Consider the following 16,023-nt stretch of genomic DNA (forward strand, 5'->3'; position numbering starts at 1 on the left):
GCAAGTTTTGCTAGCCATGTGGAGTCACACAAATGAACACTGAGTGTGGACCCACATTCAAGAAGAAAGAGGCGAACTTCATCCCTCACCTGATACAGGCGTGTGAGAACCTTGCCTCGGGAGAGCCATCTGGCCTCTGTGTGGAGCAATAAAGCCTCATGGTCCGAACCCATGTCCTTACAAAGTGTGGCAAACAATCTGGTGTTTAGTGGCCGTGACTTTACGAAATTCACTATTTTAATTGCAGTTTCAAGAACACTGTTTAGCTCTGGAACAAGAGCCTTACTAGCAAGAGCTTCCCGATGAATGATACAATGAGTGAAATTAACATTAGGAGCCACCTGCAAGATTTTTCCTCTTAATCCTTTCCTTTTACCCAGCATTGCCCCAGCCCCGTCTGTGCATACACAGACACACTGGTCCCAAGGCAATCCCATCTCACGTAGCTTGCTGTCTAACTCTGTGAAAATAGCATCCCCTGTGCAAGTTCCTTCCAAATTAGAGCAAAACAACATGTCCTCATTAAGTCTTCCATCAAAACTGTATCTTATGAATACGAGTAACTGAGCAGAATTTGAAATGTCAGTCGACTCATCAACCTGCAAAGCATACCTCACATTCTTCACTCTTTCAGTCAGTTGACACCGAATGTCATCTGCAATGTCATGAATACGCCACCTTACGGTGTCGTTTGACAGAGGGATAGTGCTAAGGTCACGGGTCACTTTTTCTCCGTGCATAGCTCGACACATTGCCACTGCAGCAGGTTTTATGAGGTCTTCACCAATTGTGTGTGCCTTTTTCTTCTGTGCAATTAGGTATGCCGCATATGATGCCATTTGAGCTTCGGCAGGAGTTGTAGTTTTCTGTGTTATCACCTGTTTTTGTCCCTGTAGCTCTTTTTCCTTTCGTTGGAAAAAGTCTATTGTCTTTTTAGCATGATCTGGATGTTTGGTTTGCAAGTGTCTTTTCATTTTCGCTGGTTTCAGGCTTTCGTGTGCAAGAACTTCAAAACACTGAACACACTGAGGATGATGAATATCATTAACTGTACAGCAAGTAAATCCATATTGTATGAATTCTTCCTGATATTTTCGGCGCTTGGATGGCCGATCACACTGGTATATTTTTGCATTATGTCCGTCATGGCCCTTATTCCCACTTGACGTGCTTGGTTGCTCGGAACTAACATCATCGGATGCTTCAGTGATGTCTGTTGATGTGTCCTTGCTTGTAGCCTTGCGAATTAACCACCGTTCCATGGCGCAGGTTAAAAAGCAACGATGTCACGAGAACAGAACTGCTCGAGCCTTACGAACCGATACTGACGGCCTTCTCACAAAATACACGCCGTTACTGAGTGCATATGCCACGTGTAACAACACGAATAACTCTAAAATAAATCGTTCTGAAGTGAGGAAACACATTACAAAGTAGTAACTATTATCAATATTACAAGAATATTAGTGTGGAGTACTTTATACAGCAAAGAAAGCATGCATACATAAGAAAGCATGCATACATAACGTTGCTTTATGATGCATTATCGAGCATCAGGCAGGTCGACCACCGCTGACAAGTACTAGAAATGTTAGGATGGGTTGTGGGAGGAAGAGGAGGAGAAGGAGGAGGAAGGAGGAGGTGTTGCAGGATCTCGCGACCCCTCAAAATTATTTCGCGACCCCCCCGGGGGTCGGGACCCCCACTTTGAGAACCTCTGCACTAAAGGGCCTCCTGCCCTGGACGTGGAAGAGGGTACTGATACCTCGTGGCATACTAAAGGGCCTCCTGCCCTGGACGTGGCAGAGGATAATGATACCTCACGGCACACTAAAGGGCCTCCTGCCCCGGACGTGGCAGAGGGTACTGATACCTCGTGGCACACTAAAGGGCCTCTTGCCCTAGACGTGGCAGAGGGTATTGACACCTCGTGGCGCACTAAAGGGCCTCCTGCCCTTGAGGGGGTAACTATGGCCGTCGCCAAAACGTTACTTGGGACTGAATCCTGTTCAGTCCCACCCCACTGCTGGCGATGGTTGTCCCGCCTGCAAGGTGGTTGCCGATCCTTGTTCACCTGGTGTCGGGGCAGTTGCGGGGAAAAGGGGCGCAGGTCAGTAGTGTATGGGTGACCCTCTTGCCCTGGGTCACCAGCCCCCCCGTTGTGTCTTCCTTGGGTGGTGGTGTGGCGGTGGCCTGGTGGTGGGGTGGGGGATGGCGGGGTGGGTGGTCCGGTGGCGGGCATTTTACACACACACACACACACACACACACACACACACACACACACACACACACACACACACACACACACACACACACACACACACACACACACAGAGGCAGGCAAAAACATTATTGCTCCGCTTTGTAAATGCGTGCAATAAAAATGAATACGGCCTGGTATTGTGATGTCTGAATGGGAAAGGGTAAGTCAAATGATGGCCTCACCTTCCTCTGTGGTGGTGAAGATCCGTGTGGGTGATGGCTGTGATACTCCGAGGTCGTTGTGTGCCATTAGTCTGACCATATAGGTGTGGTGTGGGGCCAGGCCTCTCAGCACGTGGGATGCCGTCCACTGCCCTACACTCACATTGCGACCGTGGCCAGACTACGACTCCTCCTTCACCCCTGCAGCACGGGGAGGCAAGCATGGTATTTACCCAGCACGTTAAACATAGCATAGCATAGCACAGCATAGCATAAAATAACATAGCATAGCATAGCATAGGATTGCATAGCATACAACCACCCTTACCTTCATACTCAAAACAACCCACCCTTATCAATATACTCAGAACTACCCCTCCTCATTATCAAAACAAATCCCCTTGTCCTTACATTAAAAACGACCCATCCTGACCCTTATATTCAAAACAACCAACCATTACCCTTATACTTAGAACGACCCCCTTATCCTTATGCTCAGAACGACCCCTCATACCCTTATACTGTATGGTGACCGCGGCGGGCTGAGGCAGAGTCCACGACACCACCGCTGACCTGCTGGTGACCTCGCTGACCGTCACGCCAGAAGGGGCAGTGGGCGGCTCTAGCAGGGGTGATAGGAACGTGAGGTGGTATGGGTATAGTGCTATTTGGTATGGTGTTAAATGGTGTAGTGTTATTTTGTAAACAGACGTTGGATTTGGCTCTTTGTTATCTTGGTTTTGATTTTTCTTGGCGGGAACAATCTTACGGGATTCTGGCCTTTGGTTCCTTCGTCCTTGCATGAAAAAAAGTACAGTGAAATCCAGAACAGTATTGATTGGTACAGTGATGGTAGGTATGGTGATCATAGTGATAGTGAAAACAGGTATAGTGACAATAGGTATAGTGACAATAGATATAGTGACAATAGGTATGGTGATAATGGGTATAGTGATGGTAGGCTGACGAATGAGGATATAAAGGAGCGTTGTGGTGTTGATGTGGATGTGATAGGAAGCGTTATGAGGAACACACTGAGGTGGTTTGGCCATGTGGAGAGGATGGAGGGTGAAAGACTGACGAAGAGAGTGTATGTGAGTGAGGTGGAGGGGGGAAGAGGAAGGGGGAGGCCGAGGATGAGATGGAGGGATGGGGTGGAGAGGTATATGAGAGAGGGGGGTGTGAGTTGGGAGCAGGGCAGTGAAATGGCGGGGGACAGGGCGACTTGGAGGCGATTTGTTTGTGGCCACCCCAAACCGGATTGAGGCGTCTGGCAATAGATAGATAGATAGGTATAGTGATAATAAATATAACGGTAGGCTAACAAGTATAGTGATAATAGGTACAGTGTTAAAAGGTCCAGTGTGCTTACCTATAACAGCCACGTGCAACACCTGGGAGTGGGCGCCGTGTGGGTTGGTGGCACGGCAGGTGTATGGACCCGCATCGACAGCAGTCACTGACACCATTTCCAACACTGCCCTCACCACACCCCCTGCCTCACTCTGCCGAATCCTTACCCTGTGTGTGTGTGTGTGTGTGTGTGTGTGTGTGTGTGTGTGTGTGTGAAGAAAGAGATGGAATACTTTAAAATTATCTCTTCTGGTTCGAAAATTCTCTCTAATCTTAATAAAATTTTTGGTGACAGCGGTTAAAGAATATATATTACATCATAGGTGGTGGCCACCATCATCCACTCACTTGATGTAGCGCTGCCTACTTCTTCCTTCACTTTATCATTCTTTTTCTGTGTCTGCCCTCTCATTTCCTATTTCTCCCATCTTTCTTGTCACACTTCATAAATCTTCATTCTTTTTCAGATGGCTCTACATTGAGTGGCAAGCCTAATGGTTTCCTGTCCGCCAGGAAACCATTTATAACGCCGGGTGGTAACCATATAACCAACCCATACGTGCTCCCTACGTGTCAACAAGTGGGTTGGCGGGGGGTTAGTGCCCTTCCCCGTAAAACCACTAACTCAAACGGCCACCCCTTACGGGATTACGGCGTCTGGCTATAGATAGATAGATAAAGACGCATTCTCTGGGCTTCCGTTTGAAGGCAACGGGGATAAATTGAACAGGACTTGGAATGAAGGGGTTAAGGAAGCTCCCTAACACCATTTCCTAAGAGACTTATTTTGCTTATTACACCTTACTGTCCTTCTCCGTGTTAAATAAGTCATTCTAATATCGCCCTGTTTTGCAAATATACAGTAAATATGCAGATGGATATTGACCAGTTATTTCCAAAAATAAATCACCAAGAAAGAGGTGTTAGGGAGCTTGCTTACCGAGAATACGAGCCAAATTGTGACAGTGGATAGTGTTGGTGTGAGAACTGACAGTGGTGGTATTATTATTATTATTATTAGTAGTAGAAGAAGTAGTAGTAGTAGTAGTAGTAGTAGTAGTAGTAGAATAGTAGTAGTAGTAGTAGTAGTGGTAGAAGTAGTAGTAGTACTAGCAGCAGCAGCAGCAGCAGCAGCAGCAGCAGTAGTAGTAGTAGTAGTAGTAATAATAGTAGTAGTAGTAGTAGTAGTAGTAGTAGTAGTGGTAGTAGTAGTAATAGCCCCGGTTCATCTGAAAAGTGAACCCAGTGGACTACAGGCTTAAAGTGCCATTCTGCGGTCACCATCCTCCTGTTGGGGGATAGGAAATGATCTGAGGGACGTTTGTATACCCAGGCAGTTCATCCGCCTGGTTATATCAGTGCCACCACGTGAAGGCGTCCCCCTCCAGCACAGGTGTTATCAGGTAAGTAATATGTGATCTTACGTGTGTCCAGGTGAGACGGGGTCATGGTGTCGGAGCCAGGTAAGGGTGAGGGGGTCGTCACCTGTGGCCTCACACGTCACCGTCACCACCTGCCCAGCATGGCCCGTCACACGTCCACCCTCCGTCACCACGCGCGCCGGAGCTGTCAAGGAGATGGTTGAGATAAGATGGTGTGATGGTGAAGGGCGATGGAGGCTGGTGAGATAAAGTCAACTGTCTCCAGGCTACGTTGTCCTTCACTTGATGTAGTGCTGCCTACTTCCTCCTTCACCTTCGTCATTCATTTTCTGTGTCTGCCCTCTTCTCTTCCTGTTTCTCCCCTCCTCCCGGTCACTTTTTATTACCGGGTATTCTGCTTTCCACTTCAGGTGGCTCTACATTGAGTGTCAAACCTAATGGTAATCATATCAAACAACAGGGAGATGTGTAGCCTACTATGGTGTCCCTATTAATTAGGTGGAGAGACGCAAATGCGGCATCCATCCAGGAATCAAACATCGATTCTCGTCCTCGCACTTCGATGAGGCAAGATATTGTCAACTGCAAAGTAATATCGGTTCATTGCATAGGGCGGTTCTGCAGTTGCGGTTGCTTTCCTGTGGTTGGTGGGTCTGCTCGGCCAGACAGACCAAAGTTATTCAACTACAGCAATAAATCAGGCAGTTGCTCTACATCCATCCTCACCTTCTCAGTTTCACACTGACTGGCTGCTTTCAGTTTAGCTATACTGTACCCTATTCACTTTTACTTGGCGTAAGATTGCCATCTCCCCATCTTCAGTGTTGAGCTGTAATAAAACATTAACACTAGTATATGGTGCTAGTCATGAAGAAGTTCTGTGGAGAGGGTGTTGGGCCGTAGTATTGTCTTAGTCTGGCACTAAGCTACGAGAACGAAGCTGCAGAAGGACGAAAATTTCCTCTTAACAATAATGAATGCACTACAGTTTTCACAAATTATTTTGCATTAAGTAAGCACCAACAAAACAAATGGCCATGGCAATTGAAGACTGGCACTCCACCCACCGTGCACAGTCAGCTGAACCACCTTGTTGATGGGTTTGCCAACAGAGTTTGCTGCCCGGCACTGATACCAGCCAGCATCCGACGTCTTGGTCTCCTGCACGATGAGGGAGCCGTTTGGTGCCTGCGAGGACCTTCCCCCATCCATGACTAAAGGCTGGAAGTCTCTGGCCGCCTCACCTAACACACCAAACCTTCATATTACTTGTCTCACCAGGCAGAGTGGAAATAGGAGTAGATGTATACAGCATTTCTTGAATCTAAGAAGCACAGAAAACATTAGCAATATCCTTTTTCACCAGTGCAATAAAGAAAACGTTATATATCAGATCAAGGTAAAACTTAAACATAAAAATAATGAGTTAATCCAAGTGGCATTTCAGGGCAAATAGCAGGGGCCGACGCAACTGATATTGTCTGCTTTTTTATACACATAATCTCTTACCTGGTGCTTTCATCCAGGTGATAACAGGCTGAGGGTAACCACGGGCATTGCAGTCCATCACCACAGTGGACCCCACCAAGGCTGTACCACCTGAGGGCTCCACCACCCACTTAGGAGACACCTGTCCAACGCACACGCATTATGAACACTGTATAATAACTGCTGTACTCCTTTTACTTTAACTTCTCTAGTTCTGACCTCTTTCTATCTTGAACCCTGCGATATAAGAAGGGATCAGCACAAGAACATAGCACTAGTCACGAAGTGCACTAGGGAAAGGATGTAGAGCTGTAGAGCCTTAGCATTGTCTTTTTCTACCTCTGACAACCGTGAAATAAGTTTCTGACGGACGAAAGTCTGGGCCAAGTTAAGGTGAAACGAGTGTAGTGTTCATTTACATAAGTCCTGCATCTAGGTATGGAGTTATGAAGCAAATCTACAAAGCATCAGCTTCAATCCCATTTCAGCTGTTTGAGTATGGAAATGAAGTACAAGATAATATACAGTACTGATGCGTGTTGCTGTCAGCGAATATCTAATGTCTCCCTTTTGTATACAGGATGTCCCGGGAATGGACGTACTAACATCAAGAGGCGATTCAAGGGCTGATATTGAGTATAAAATTGTTCTATCAACTTTGGTCCAATTTCCAACGATTACACAGTTACTCATTGATGGCTTTATGTGTGGACTATGAGGGAGACCATTTTCGTCCATACGATTATCAGTAACTGTAGCTCCATGAGGGCTGAAAGTAGAACACAGGTTGGTATAGCAATTCTTACTCAATATCGGGCCAAGAATCATCGCCTGAGGGTAGTACGGCAGGTACTGGACGCCCTGTATACGGTCAGGGAGAAGTATCTGGCTAATATTTTACCTTCTCCCCCTTTACCTCTCCTCTGCTGACAGATATCCTAAGCTGTAAGGGAGCTGGTAAGTTTCTCTATCCATAACTGATTGATTCTGATATCATGTGTCATGGAGGAAAGTGATGGACATAACTGTGAAGCAGACATAGTAGAAAGGTGAAGCAGACACAGCAGAAGGAAAGATAAAATTTAGTCCCTGAACGTAGCTTTACACTGGTGGAAAACACGGCTTGTCCACCACTGTTTCAGAGCCAGTGAGGTACTTACATCATCATCTCTGCAATGTTTTGTACCCAGATAAAGCTTTTGCACTGGCTACAGAGAAAGTTGCGTTATCATTCAGACCCAAGTTAACATTATTTTTGTCAACTTCAGTACCTTAAATGCGAGCCAACGCTAAACCAAATTACTATACTATTACTAAGCTTGCATTCCAAACACAATTCAAGAAAGGATTTATTTAATGACACTTTACTAATACGGCTGAAACACACAGAGTACTGCTCGTCTGGTAGAGATACAGAATTGCGTAATACATAGCCTAACTCGAGGTCCACTTTTCCACATATCATAACATACAATATCTGTGAAACTGACAAAAGAGATCCACACTGTCAATGAATTTAAGACTGTCTGGGGTGAAGATTTGCGGTGGTTAATTATTATTGTTCAGAAAAAACAGTGAGTACAGTGGCACTGCCGAGACAATACGTACTGTCCAGTGCCTTATAACTAGTGTGTGTGTGTGTGTGTGTGTGTGTGTGTGTGCTCACCTTGACCTTGATGTTGGCTGTTTTGTTGACGGCAGCAGCGGCGTTGGCAGCTTCACAGGTATAGGCGCCTGAGTGGTGCTCCTGAAGCCTCTTCAACACCAACACCTGCAATACAGTCACCCTTCTTCACTGCACGACAATGACCTCTTACAGCTTATCCCTCTGACTTTACTCCTCCCAGCCTCTTCCATCCCAGATCCATATAGATATCAATATCATCTCTCCAACTTAATCTCTGGTGGAGGAGAGGGACGCCTTCCCGTGGTGGTACCGATTTTACCAGTTGGATCCGCTGCCTAGTTTTATTATGTCCCATACTTCCTTCCCCATCGCCCGAAAGGAGGATGGTGGGTTGCTGAAGGGTAGCTTGAGCCTGAAGTCCACTGGGTTTAAATTCAGATGAGCCTGGAGCCACAACATCAGTAACAACAACGACAACATTACCTCAGGGCAGTGACTTACAACTATATCTATTCTGATCTATTGTCAGTTTGTTCCATCCTAGCTCGTCATATTTGCCAGTTCCTATTCTACATCATATTCTCTGCCTATCTCTTCCCATCACTCCGTCTCTGGGCTGCGGCTCTGTTAAACTGTTACCAGGAGTGAGTTCTTCATCTGTTATCTTTACTTTTAAAAATTTGTTCTGTCTATATCCGTCTGTGATTTGACTAGTGGTGATTTTTTTCTAATTCCGTCTGCTCTTGTATACACCACACATCCCACACCCACCCACGCTGCATCACTACCTATGATACGGTGATGAATATAAGAACAAAGTAAAAATTAACTAATCACTTAGTGTATATATTTCTTTTCGAGTACACCACACAAGAAGCAATTTCATTGTTTGGGACGTAATTTTTGGATGATTTACTGTGGCACTCTGACAGAGAGCATTAAAGAAGGTTACTTTTCAGACTGTCATGTCACTAGCATACATATATACATACATCTACTATTCCTGTGTCGCCCCCTGAGGAGCGTAGGACCCCGGGGCTAGGCAAGTTGGTCCTGACATTTAAGATGAGAGTGACCAGCCTCACACATCTCTGAGTGGCATTACGTGAGCAATAAACCCCAACCATCCCATGGATATAAACCTACACAGGCTCAATCCGGTTGGAGCACCGTAATTACCCACTAAACCACCAGGTGTCACAGCTTGGTTGTATGGTTACCACCCAGCGTAGTATATAATTCCCTGGCGTCACTAAGTATAATATAAATCTCTTACTTGGTTGTGCAATCCACTATATTATCCTGAAAATAAAAATAATGCAACCTGAAATGACTCGTGGGTAAGACTGGCAGCAAAGGAATATTAGATTTATTTTCATCACCTCAATTATTTTCTGTTGTGGGATGCTGTCTTTCTCACCTACAGTGCAACCATTCTGACAAGTGATGCAGCACTAACATTGTTCGCAGAAAACGAGGAGGTTGACTAGGAGAGTATGCGAGTGAGGTATTGGGGAGGGAGGGAGTGGGAGACAGAGGAGGAGGAGGAGGAGGAGGGATGGGGTGGAGAGGTATATGGATAATGGTACAGTACGTGTTGGAACGATGACAGCTTGACGGCGGGGGGTAAGAAGACAAGGGGGCAATGTTTCCGTAGGCGTCTGGGTATGGACAGGCAGAGATGGACAGCAGACCCACCATAGAGAACTCGCTGGTTCGTTTGCTCTCCACGTCCGGGTCATGCTGGAGATGGCGACCGTCTTTAAGCCAGTTGATGGTGATGGGCAGATCCCCCTCCGTCACGGTGCAAGACAGCTGAGTCCTCTGTCCCTCCTCCAGACTCCGGCGTAGGATGAGGTTATCGATCACAGGGGGTTCTGGAGCATGATGTGGGGCAAAACGGAAGGACACCTTTAATTCGGTTCACTTAAGGTAAAGATTAATGTACCTGGTAGCATACAACTCTAAAGCGAGCCATACACACACAGACGAGTCTCTCCGGTGGCCTGCAGAGGCCGGCCTCAACGAACAATGCTGTGCCCACACACGATTCAGTCGGCCTCACGTCTCCAGCTCAGTTGCAATCGAAACGCCGTGGTGTGAGGGTGGCCGTGGACACTCCGCTGCCCACAGATGACCTGGAGCTGTATGCTATTGGGGCCGTTGCCGCGGCCTTTATTGCAATTAATAGAAAGGGGAGGAAAAAACGGACCAAATGGGCAAAAGATTGGTTGATGAGAAGGAGTAAATTGTCCCATCTGACTCTGCTGAACGTCTTCACTCCGCACAACTGACACGAGACTGACACCTGACGACCTGCAGTACCCCCCACACGCTCAGTTTGCCTGAACCTGACCGGAGCCTGACCACGAAAATCTGTCCGCGACAGATCCCAGGACGACCGTTGAGGCCGCCTGCGCAGGCGCCTGTTCGCTCCCCACATACACCCAGGTTTGCCTGAAAGGGCCGGCCTCTTCAGGCAACCGGACGGGCTTGCCTGTGTGTGTATGGCCCGCTTAAGAAAAGCTACTAGAAGGCAAATCAATGCTTCTTATCTAAAGCCTCCAGGTATGTGGTTGCACGGAAAGAACTTTCTTTACTATCCTTGTCTTAGTCTACTACAGTAGTTACACACATAGAGGAGCTGTCTAGCATGGAGTAATTGCCTACTGTACTTCCTATACAGCACGTCTTAAGTCTTCATTTGTCAAACCATTTCCTACATGGTGTGTAAAGCCCTACATAAAAATCATGAAAAAAGTTTATCATTAAAAGGGATATTCCTATCAACATAATCGTTTACAGAGTCTTCAGTAACAAGGAGAGAGTGGACCAACTGTGAAGCCTCAGTCAGATTTCACTGGATTCCAAGAAGCCGCTTGATACACTGCAATATGTCCAAGAAGATGGAACAATTTGGCAACTTTAGTTACATAAATTAGATAAAATTACTTAGAGAAATTAATTATACATTCTCCCTGCTGACTGCATTGGGATCCTTAAAACAGATAACCACTGAAGGCTTAAGATTTGAGGAAGGGAACTTCTAAGAACTCCCCTTCCCTTCTACTCAAATGCAGCTGAGAGAGAGAGAGAGAGAGAGAGAGAGAGAGAGAGAGAGAGAGAGAGAGAGAGAGAGAGAGAGAGAGAGAGAGAGAGAGAGAGAGAGAGAGAGAGAGAGAGAGAGAGAGAGAGAGAGAGAGAGAGAGAGCAAACGCCACACTGACTGAGGACGTGCAGGAAGGTGTGTGAGGCTGCCGTCTGCCCCTGTCTGCCGGTCACAACACAGGAGTAGCGACCAGCATCCTCGTGGCCTGCGTTTCTCACCACCAGCGTCCCGTTACCCAACACCTCCTGCCTGCAACACAACCACGGTACTATACTCCACTCACTCTAACCTGGCTTAAATATCACATCACCTATCTTGAACTCTGCCCTGTAACAAGAGGTACTAGAATATGATGCTAGTCACGAAGAAGAGCTATATAAGGATGTGAGGCCTTAGTGTTGTCATATTTAGCCACAGAATCACAGGAAAAAAAAAGTACAGGACAGCAATATGTGCCAAATTAAGGTAAAAGAAGGATAATTAATTGTTTCTGTGATTTTAGTTAAACTTTTTAAGAATTTAACAAACTCTTTATGAAAAGTCATTATGCAGGTACATCATCATCATCATCATCATCATCATCATCATCATCATCATCATCGTCACCATCATCATCATCATCATCATCATCACCATCATCATTATCATCATCATCCTCATCATCACCATTACCACCATGATCATCATCATCACCATCTTTATCACCACCATCATCACCATCATCATCAACCATCATCATCACAATCATCATCATCATCATCAACCATCATCATCACAATCATCATCATCATCATCAACCATCATCATCACAATCATCATCATCATCATCATCATCATCATCATCATCATCATCATTTTGACCTTATTCTTTCCCACTTCAGGATGGAATGTGGTAGCGTCCAAAAAATAAGGAACACACACACACACACACACACACACACACACACACACACACACACACACACTACATCATCCATCCAATTCTATGTTGCCCCATGAGGAGCGTAGGAGCCCGGGGCTAGGCAGTTCGTCCTGACATTTACGTTGAGAGTGACCAGCATCACTCATCCTTGAGTGGCATTACGTTAGCAATAAACCCCAACCATCCCTTGGATATAAACCTTCACCGGATCAATCCAATTGCAGCGCCGTACTTACCCACTAAACCACCAGGCGCCATAATTTGGTTATATGGTTACCACCCAGCGTAGTAAATAGTTTCCTGGTGTACAGGAAACCATTTGGCTTGTTACTCAATGTAGTCACTCATGGGTAGAAGGAAGAGGAAAGAATGAAGGAAAAAAAGACAGAAGAGGGAATGCAAAATAACTCGTAGGCAGAAGGAAGAGGAAAGAAGGAAGGAAAGAAAGACGGAAGAGGAAGCAGGAAGAGAGGAATGAGCTGACACCCAAAGCAGCATTACATCGAGTGAGTGGATGGGGAGTGCCCCCACCTACCACTCACACATACATACAAATTAGGATGAACTTTCTGTGGCATTTTTTTTTTTGTTTTTTCAGGAAGCAGAAGGAAGGGGTAGAATCTTGCTGTGTCCCTTGCTGCCTGTACCGAAATAAATGTTGCTTGCAGGAGAGAAATTATCATCTATTTTTATTATTCAGGAAAGACCAGGAAAGGGGTAATGTGGAATCTTCCCTTGTCTCATACTCTTCTTTTATAAATCTTGCTTATGACAGGGAGTAATCATATATTTTTCTGTGAATCCCTCTCGTGGCCTCTTATTGGAAAGTTAAGTCAGTGATGATGAGAGAACGTCACCGCCTCGTCATAACTACTGTATATAATTTCTCTCCTTGTGACTGTATCGTTGTGCCTGTGTCGATGGCATCTAAAAAAAAAAAAAATCTCTTAACTGTATGTTCATGAATCCCTCCCGTGGCCTAGTGCTGTAAAGTGAACTCAGTGATGCGAGAGAGTCGCTACCTTGTCATTGCAATTGCACTTAATTTCTCTCCTTGTGACTATATCATTGTATGTATGTTGATGGCATCTATAAAAAATAAGCCTCTATTTCTACAAAATTCTGGTGGTTATAGAAATGGTGATTGAAAATTACCTTAGTGATGACGGTAGAGGGTCGCCGTCTCGTCGCCAGGTAATGTTGGGGGCGAGATAACCCCCTGCGGGGCACCACAGATGCACGTCCTCACCCGCCACGGAGGTCACGTTTGGCATGGCGCGTACGAAGGGGGGTCCTGAGGGGGGAAGGAAGGGAAATGAGTCGTTTGGTGAGGAGATTCTCTTGGGGAGATGATGTGAAATGAGATAATGTGAGAAATGGATTATGTGGGAGGAGAACATGGCAGCCAAAGGACAGAGAAGATGTACTGTATGTCTGTCCTAGAGCGACTGACTGACTGGAAAAAGATGAGCTGATTAAGTTCATTGCAACATATGTATGGTCTTTGACGGCTATACACTATACTCCGTTCACTTTACCATGGCCTAAAACTGCTACCACCTTGTCTTGAACGTTGGGTTACAGCAACAGATTAACCCTAGTTATATGGTGCTAGTCACGAAGACGTGCTACAGGAAGTGTCAAGAGGCACTGTCTTGTCTTTCCCTGCCACTGAGCTACGTGAAATAAGCTGCAAAAGGGTAAAAATTTGGGCCAAGTTAAAGTGAACGAATTATAGCCAGAAAACTACCTTATCAGCTTCCGTTACCATCATCACTCGCTTTATCAAAGTTTCACCGATAAACATGTAGATCGGTCGTGGAAAATACATGGGGCAGGGCAGCTTGATGACCCGTGTATTTAACTTAACCATGAACGTTTACTGTCACGTACCGTCCTTGGAGACAGAAGGCTGACCAATGGAAGAAGGATTGTAATTTTAGAGATACTGCCTCGCTGCTGGCTTGACGTAGTGAAGAGAGAGGGATAGTGGCTGACTACATTGACCCCTTCACAGTGAGGTCGGAATCGGTCATGTTGGAGCAATTATTTTATGAATGGAGGTCACCCGTAATTAGGTGTATGGATTATTATTATTATTTTTTTTGTTTTCCTTCCTTTATTGTATGAAAAAACAAAAAATTCATTTGTGTACACTAGGGTAAAGCGTGGAATCACAATGTCATGGTCTTGAGGAGGCGATTTGTTTGTGTCCACCTTTTCCGAATTTCAGACGTCTGGCCATAGATAAGTAGACAGAAACACAGAAAGATGAATGGATAGATATAGACAGATCGATGGGCAGACGCAAAGAACGATAGATAGATAGGTAGACACAAAGACAGATAGGTAGATAGATAGATAAATGGATAGACAGAAAGTGATAGATAGATACAAAGACAGATAGAAAGACAGATAAACAGACAGACAGACAGACAAATAGATAGACAGGTAGATAGATAGATAGACGGATGGATAGACAGAAAAGGGTTAGAAATGTCTTCCCCAGAATATACACACGTGGCTCAGGGTAGGATAAGTTAGGCTGGGATGATGGTGATGATGATGGTGGGTGTGGTAGTGATGACTATGATGATGACAATAATGGACTCAAGAAACACAAGCTAACTCACCGTAAACATTGAGTCTGGCTGAGTGCGCCTGGGAGCCGTGCGTGTTATGTGCCGTGCAGGTGTACGTGCCACCTTCACGTACCGTCACGGCGCTCAAGTTCACGTGGCTCACTACCTCCCCCAGGGCCGTGCGGAAGTTGACCACCGTCGTCCTAAACACGGGGAGAAGGCACAGTATATCTTAATACTTTCTATACACTCTGCGGCTCCTATGACTCACTCGCAGTTGAAAAGGGAAAATATTAAAACTGTCCGAACCATGAAAATTTTAGCTGCCCACTAGTCCTGAAGACGGGGAGAAGGTAGAGTACAATTTAACACTTTCTAAACACAGTGCAGCTCCTATGACTCCCTCTCAGCTGAATCAAAGCCTCTGAAGTTAACTGGAAAAGGAAAATATTAAAACCATCCTAATCATGAGAATTTTCACCCCAGTCCGTTTCCAGGGCTGTCTAAAAACCGCCCCCTTATGTTTTGAAGACAGGAAGAAATGATGAACAGTTCTGAACACTTTGATTTTCCTGTTGTTCATTATAAGTGCTTTTTCAAAATTCATGACACCCCTAAGGATCTGCCAGGATGAGTGGGACAGTTTCGGTCATGAACGAAACACCGCCTATGGTCTCGGTAGGGTTGTTATGCGTGTCTCAACCGTGCTTCGTTCACGGTGCCTTACTGTTTCGTACATTGTGGACATACTTTTTGTTTATTTACTTATTAGTGTACCTATGTGTTGGCAGGAGGGGCTGGTGGTCTCGTGTCCAGGTAATTACAGGTACAGGTGATCCCACGGCGAAACATTTAAGGGACACGGGATCCCCCGGGGTGACTGTCTGCTCGATGGGCGTGTACCGCAGTTGGGGGGTAGACTCTGGTGGTGAAGGAAAAGCTTATATCAATGTACACTGATTACACAAGGGATAACAGTAGTAGTAGTAGTAGTAGTAGTAGTAGTAGTAGTAGTAGAAATAATAATAATAATAATAATAATAATAATAATAATAATAATAATAATTATTATTATTATTATTATTATTATTATTATGGAAGGATGTTAATTGAGATGCATGCAGTAAGGAAGA

At 45.4% G+C, this 16,023-nt stretch overlaps 1 pseudogene; it reads right to left on the reverse strand.

Moving 5' to 3' along the window:
- LOC145409208 (cell adhesion molecule Dscam2-like) overlaps positions 1-16,023 on the reverse strand; it is a 62,280-nt pseudogene that overhangs the window by 42,337 nt on the left and 3,920 nt on the right.

The sequence above is a fragment of the Coenobita brevimanus genome, chromosome 80 (genome assembly GCF_032717465.1).
Source record: "Coenobita brevimanus isolate Jiangsu-jjx chromosome 80, ASM3271746v2, whole genome shotgun sequence".
NCBI lineage: Eukaryota > Metazoa > Arthropoda > Malacostraca > Decapoda > Coenobitidae > Coenobita > Coenobita brevimanus.